Source organism: Dromiciops gliroides, chromosome 3, assembly GCF_019393635.1.
Source record: "Dromiciops gliroides isolate mDroGli1 chromosome 3, mDroGli1.pri, whole genome shotgun sequence".
In the NCBI taxonomy this organism is placed as follows: domain Eukaryota; kingdom Metazoa; phylum Chordata; class Mammalia; order Microbiotheria; family Microbiotheriidae; genus Dromiciops; species Dromiciops gliroides.
The window spans coordinates 49,043,286-49,050,356 of NC_057863.1; the positions used below are offsets into that span (position 1 = coordinate 49,043,286).

At 36.7% G+C, this 7,071-nt stretch overlaps 1 long non-coding RNA gene across 1 annotated transcript in view; it reads right to left on the bottom strand.

The window, feature by feature from the left end:
* Positions 1–459: 459 nt before the first annotated feature.
* LOC122745887 overlaps positions 460–7,071 on the bottom strand; it is a 15,780-nt gene continuing 9,168 nt past the window's right edge. The window contains exon 3 of the long non-coding RNA XR_006355498.1: positions 460–536. This is a non-coding gene — a long non-coding RNA (uncharacterized LOC122745887). The remainder of the gene's footprint in view (positions 537–7,071) is intronic.

The window sequence follows — 7,071 nt, forward strand, 5'->3', positions numbered from 1 at the left end:
TCTGACCTACCATTAGTTTGCAACTGGGTGATTACTGTCTTATACTGCCTGAGAGGTATTATGAACATGCTTCTAGTCTGTATGCATTGTTTGTTGAAATTCTGAATGCATTTCTCTCTAGTGATCTAAGCGCATTATTTCTAAAGAAGATGCATTCTGGATTCCAAATAAATGTCCTACAAAGGAATTCTTAGTATAGGACTTGTCCCAAAGTTGAAGACTCCTTTTACAAAAGTTTCTTTCTTTCTTCCTTTCTTCCTTTCTTCCTTTCTTCCTTTCTTCCTTTCTTTCTTCCTTTCTTTCTTCCTTTCTTTCTTCCTTTCTTTCTTTCTTTCTTTCTTTCTTTCTTTCTTTCTTTCTTTCTTTCTTTCTTTCTTTCTTTCTTTCTTTCTTTCTTTCTTTCTTTCTTTCTTTCTTTCTTTCTTTCTTTCTTTCTTTCTTTCTTTCTTTCTTTTTCCCCTCCAGTAGAATTGATCATAGACCAAGCAGACGAAATCTCCTGTTAGTAGGATTCAACTGGTACACGGAATCTATTTCTGTGGTTTGAAAAAGGAAAAAAAAAATCTTTCATTTTAGAGATGCCAAATGCTTCTTTCAAAGATACTAAATATTTCTTTGCAATCAACATCTTGTAACAGGAAGTGAACCAAACATTTTCCAAAGTCCCCATCTGAGATCACATTGAAATTGAGAGCAATTTTCTGGACAACAGAATTTTTCATAAACTGATGAAAATACTAATAATTTACGTCTATTTAGTTCATAATCCCAGGTAAAGAAAACTCTACTGTAGATGGCAACTTGTGGGGGGGGGTACAAAAGGAGGCTGCTTTTGTGTTTTATTTGTGTTGTTTTCCTGCCTAAACATTTAGGAATAACAAGCCCTATTCTACACATGTGGGATCATGGGAGAATGAATGGACTGAGAAAAGAGCTAGTGAGTTCAATTTTTGTTTATGTCACTTCTTGCCCATCCTGGAGCTGCTCAGCCTATTTCCTCTGTGCTAATAACATTTGTACTACAGACACAACTGGATAGCTGTGAGAATCACAAGACTCCATGTATGAGTTGTGCTACTATATGGATTTGGAGGCAAAAGACTCATTTATTATTTGTTTTACCTAGAAAAGTACAATAGAAGAAAAAAAAAGGTGTTTGCATTCGGAGTCAGAGAAGCAGGTTTTGAATATTTCCTTGATACTTACTTCCTGTGTGACCTTAGAAATGTCTCCAAACCTCACAGGGCCGGACTTTCCTCATTTGTAAAATAAAGGCGTTGGACCACATGGTTTCAGAAGTCCCTTCTAAATCTTGAGGTACTAACCTATGACCTCTCAGGACCTCACTTTACTCATCTATAAAACACGAAGGTTGGATTAGATGATCTTTATGGTCTATGATCGTATCATTCAGCTAAGGTAGGTAATTACAGGGATTGTTACCCCCATTTTGCAGATGAGGAAATGGAGGCTCTGATGATATTATTAAGTGATTTACCCAAGGCCACATAGCTAATAAGGGTCAGAATTGAGTTTGTAACCCAGGTCATCTGACTCCATGTCACTTCTTCCTACTATAAAATATAGCAAGAGCACTCCACTTGAATGCCCACAGAACACTTTTATTTCCCCAGTGCTTCTCTATTGATTTTGTCATTGTTTCCACAAGGCCCCTGATTTCATCAGGGGCTGGAACTTCCTCAAGGGATGTAGATTAGGCACTCCACTATGTTAGAGAGGCTCTGGGAGCACTGACAGGTTAAGTGCCTTGATCATGATCCCACAGCCAGCATATGCCAGAAATGGGACTTGAATTAAAATCTCCATTTTCAAAGCAAAGCCTCTATCTATTATGGCACCCCATTTCTCACATGTAGACAATATCCCTGTATTTATATAGCACTTTAAACATTTTAAAATTTTGCAAAGCACTTTACAAATATCTCATTTTCTTATCCTCATAACCACCCTGAAAGTTAGTTTCTATTCTCTCTAGTTTTTACAGATGGGGAGAATGAGGTAGACAAAGTTTAAGCGATTTATCCAAGATCACACAGCTAGCATCTGAGGCCAAATTTGAACTCAGGTCTTCCTGATTTCACCTCTCTATCTTCTGTTCTACCCTATAGGAATGAACCCTGTTCCAACAAGTTAGGTAGTTATCATTATTCCCATTTCCTGAAAGAGGAAAATGAAGATCTGAATGTTCCTAATGACTTTTTCAAGGATCATTTAGTGAATACACAAATAGGTTGCTTCTATGAGTCAAGCGTGTATTCTTGGCTATATCTCCTAGCCCCTCCTTTACCAGATAATGCAAATGGAGTCTAAGGAGGTTACATGAGCTTCCCAAGGTCACGCAGATAAGATCATCAAATCAGATTTATAATGGAAGAGGAACTTAGTGATCATCTAATAAAACCTCCTTGTTTTATAGATGAAGAGACTGATGATGGCCACAGAGGAAATGACTTTCCCATAGAAGTACTAAGTACCAGAGCTCTGAGACTGGAATCCAGGTTCTTTGACTACATTTTTTTCCATACCCCAAAGTATAAATTATAAACCTCTATACAGGTGAGTAATGATTATGACAATTTGTTTATATTTATGAGCACATACAATGACCATCCCTAAAATATGCCTATCAGTATTATAATTTTAAAAAAGCTAAGTTTAGAAAATCACAGTTTATTTTTTTTTAACTATTTCACTTTATTAGTATCTCAGAAAATTAGGACATGTGTCCTTTTATGTCTCATAGTGCTTGTCTGTAACATTGAGTCAAACATAAAACCAACCTAAATTTCTAATTTATATAGTATAGTCACAAATCCAACTGATGGCTGCTCTCTTGGTAATTTAAATGAATTGGAAGTGGGAGAATGGAAGAGGGATCATAAGATCCTAGTTGCAGAGCTGGAAAGAAGCAGAGGATAAAGTCATTTTGTAATAAGGCCAAAGAAAGGAGAATATGTCTGAATTTTTTGAGGTATGCATTCATCATTATGTCATGCTTGATTTTAACTTCAAGGTCAAAATATGTACTGGTGCATATATGAGTTTTGACAAGTTTGCGTCTGCCTATTTCTATTTGTTGGTTTAAAAAAGCACTTTTTCTGAAAACCCATATATATATATGTATATTTTTACATATATTATTGTACACATACTATATACATATACTACATGTAAAGGGGATAAAATTCTAGCTAGTCTGTCTAAAATATCTAATGAGCGATCGCCAATAAATTATAAGCTTTAGCAAGAGTTAGACTTTAAAGCATTAATTAAGGAGAATAAGAATTGGTAAAGAGAGAGAGAGAGGCCTAGATTCATCTATCTATCTCAGGGAGCTACAGTTCTCCTGCTCTGCTCTGCGCGAGAGTCCTGGCAAAAGAGAGCGAGAGCTCCAGCCTCGCCCTCTCTTCCTCCCACAAGCAAACTTCACTTCCTGATGCCAAAGAGCTGCATGTCTTGCCTTCAGATGCCTTCTTCTCATGGTGGAGCTTTGCTACAGTAAGTCTCCAGCAGGTGGCATCATTCCAATCGTTACATACATATATAGTTCCCAGTTTCACTACTTTGCTAAAAAAATTCATAACAGGCCCAACTTTCACTAACTCCTGCTCTATATTTGACTAGTGAATGAATGACTGATGGGATAAAGAAGCAGTTATTATGAACTAACTAAGTGATCTGTACTAGGGATACTGGTATAAAAGCTGTGCTGTCAAGGAGATTGCATTTTTGTAGGAGAGACAGGCTATCTAAAGAGGGGTTTTCTGGGAGGGTTTTGTAGTTTGGGAGTCACAGGGATGGTCAGTGGTGCCACAGAGACAGGACTGTGTACTATACCTGTGATTTCATTGGTAAAGGAAATTCTCTCTAGCAGTGCAGAGGAAGACCATCTATGCCAACTTAAAGTCTCAGAGATTGGACTGGAGGACTGAAAGGTTTAGTGATTTGTCCAGGGGTCTCACAGCCAGTCGTTGTCAGACATGGAGTTTGAACTCAAGTCATCCTAGCTTCAAGGCTCTCTCTCTAGGTAATAGGTTATGCTGCATCATACTTGACACGCCCTTTCTGGAATCAGTGGTCAAAACAAGGGATCTGTTTATTCTTTGCAGAGCAAAGGGTAGAAGGTGGGATAGATGGGTGAGAGAGGATCTGTGTGAGGGCAGCATGCCAAGTTGACCAATGTGAAGCAAGGGTAGATTTAGCAATTGAAACTCTCATGATCACCCATATTTCCCTTGAGATTTCCTGCCCAGTGGTTTGTGAAAAACAGCACATTTACTCCTATTTCCAAGAAATGATTGTCATGTCCTACTCTCTGTGGTGTCAATTTTAGGTTGGTTGTAACAATTAGGCTCATTTGGAAAATAGCCTTTTCATTCAGAACAACAACCAAAAAAGGAAGCTGCAAAGACTACCCATCCTTGCTGAATTGATTGTCTTCTAGTACTTCATATTATCTTTGAGAAAAATATATTCGTTTGTCTTAATGCAATAGAGACTACAAATAGAACGATTAATTTATCACAATTATAATATAGTAGAGGTGGAACTGGACATTGGTTCTCCTAGCTAAGGGACACGCAGCTTGTTGTGCTAACACAGGAATCTCCTGATTAGCATGTCAGCTTCAATGCAGGAAGGAGGGGGTTGGCAAGTCCAGCAAATTAGAGATTCTCCTGATCAAACCTATTACAATTTCCTATTTTTAATTGTACTTTTCATTTATTGCAGGATAGAATTTGAGAGGTCAGCTCTTCTATCTCCTGTGTGAAAGTGAAATTATCATTCTATTGCATATATACATACACACATGTACATGCATATCAACATATCCCATTAAAAATAAAAACAAACAACAAGCCTCTGGAACAAGACATTCATAATCTACATCCATATACAAGATTCTAGGAGACTTTTCCTTATGGTTAACTCAAATCCCTCATGCTTCCATTTAATCCAATTTCTCCTGGTTCATTTCTTAGTGGAGATAGAGGACAGCTGGTTACTATTCTCCACATAAGGCTCTTGACAACTCTTGACTGTTACTAAATCAAACCTGAGTTTTTTCTTCTCCAAGCTGAATGATCCTAGTTCCTTTAACTTTACTTTAGACCAAAGCCTATAATGGTTTTATTTTTGTAACCCCAGTGCCTAACATATATACTAGCACAATTAGGCATTGCATAAATGTTTGTTCTTGTTATTAGTTCTTACTTTTCAGTACCCCATTGTTCGCCGTGAAACAAAAATGTTTAAGGATATAAGACTTCAAAATTATGTCTATTTTTATCACGAATATTTTCTCAAATTTATTTTTCAAACATGGTATTTTAAAAACATACTTATATAATTTTAAGTCAGAGATTTTAAGAATTAGAAGATTATTTGGGAAAAGTGACTATTCAAGGTCATAATGGAAAGGGTAACATACCTGCAAAACAACAAGCAATTTCATGTTGCTAATATAGGATTGAAAAGTTCTGAAACTATACTTCTATGAGCATCATCTCTCTATTTTGTATTGATCGTCATTTTTTACTATTATATCTCATAGTATAACTCCCATGTTTAGGAAATCTTCTTTATTTATATATCTTTCTCCTCAGATTGATGCTTGTCTTGAGAGAAATCATTGTATAAGACTAGATGTTAAAACAACAACCACCACCACCTACCATTCCAGTTCATTTTTAACAAAATCATCCAGGAAAGTATACTAATTCAATGCATTTAATAAATGAAGTGTCTCAAAGCTTGGCATAAGATAGAAACAATTTTGGAGGATCTTTTCCCCCCAGGCAACAGCCATAAAATGTTTGTGATTTACAAAAATGATTTTCAGATAATTAGAACCAAGTTGTTTATAAGCATAGTTGCCCTCAGTCCAGACAAACAGTTTATTTTCCTATAACTTTTAATATTTTCAATAATCATGGGTTATAACTGACAAATATTTTACAATATATGGTTGTGCACATTTGCAATTGAAACTGTACCCTGGACAACCTGCTGTTTTTCATACCCAACTGTGGGAAAGTTTGATAAAACAAACTCCAATGCTTGCAACTTAAAAGCTTACCCCACCCCCCAAACACCTTCCCCCCCACGCCCAGCATGTTGACCTTGGTCGGGTCTGTTCTCTTCTGATTGTTTGGAAATGCGTTCCCCTTCATGGATGATGATTTCTTATTAAATTATTTATTGATGTGGCTGACACATGTTGAATAGATTCATTAAATTTCACAAGTTGTTGGAGTCTCTAGTTCACTGGAAAAAAATCCTCTTTAGACTCTTTAAAGGACAAAAAGCGTCATGTTTTTTGAACCTTTTTAAAGCATTTAATAAAGCATGAAAAGATATGACATCAATCCTGCTAAAACACAAGGGAAAATGAATGATGTTACTGTAAATCTTTACATCAATCACACCCAATACTTGGGAAAAACAATATAGTTTTGTTTGCATTTCACAAGTGACAAACAACTCTTGTGACTGGCTTAACATAGTCACTTTCCATTAGTCAAGTCCAGAAGCAAGTCAGAATTGAAATGTGGCCCTTTGTTGCTAGGCAGCCGAATTGTCTTGACATGGTGGTTAGTTTCCTTTTCACTGAATGACAACAGTGAGAAGAAAGAAGTTTTGAAAAACTTGATAATGGTTTTCAAAGAAGGAGGATAATTGGTGGTGCTCTGGTGCAGCACTGTGTGGAAACTTTCAGGCTTCAGTGAGAGAAGACTGTCACTAAAAATTTAAACTCTTGTACACAAACGTGACCCAGAGTCTTCTCCAGGTTTCAGCAGTCCCTTTTACAGAACTCTCCTCTGAGCCCAAGGGGTGCTGGGATGAAAGCATGAAGACAGATGGGTAAAGCCCCAAAGGAAGAAAAGAATCAATAGTTGTGATTTAATCCATCGGTGAAAGGGAGGAATTAAGTAAAATCTTTAAAATGGAGAATGTGTAAAAGACCTTTTGAGAGCACCTATAACAAAAATATTTTAATTGCACAGTTGTTGCCCGCATTTGGATGCAAAACTAAAGAATGGTCCAGGC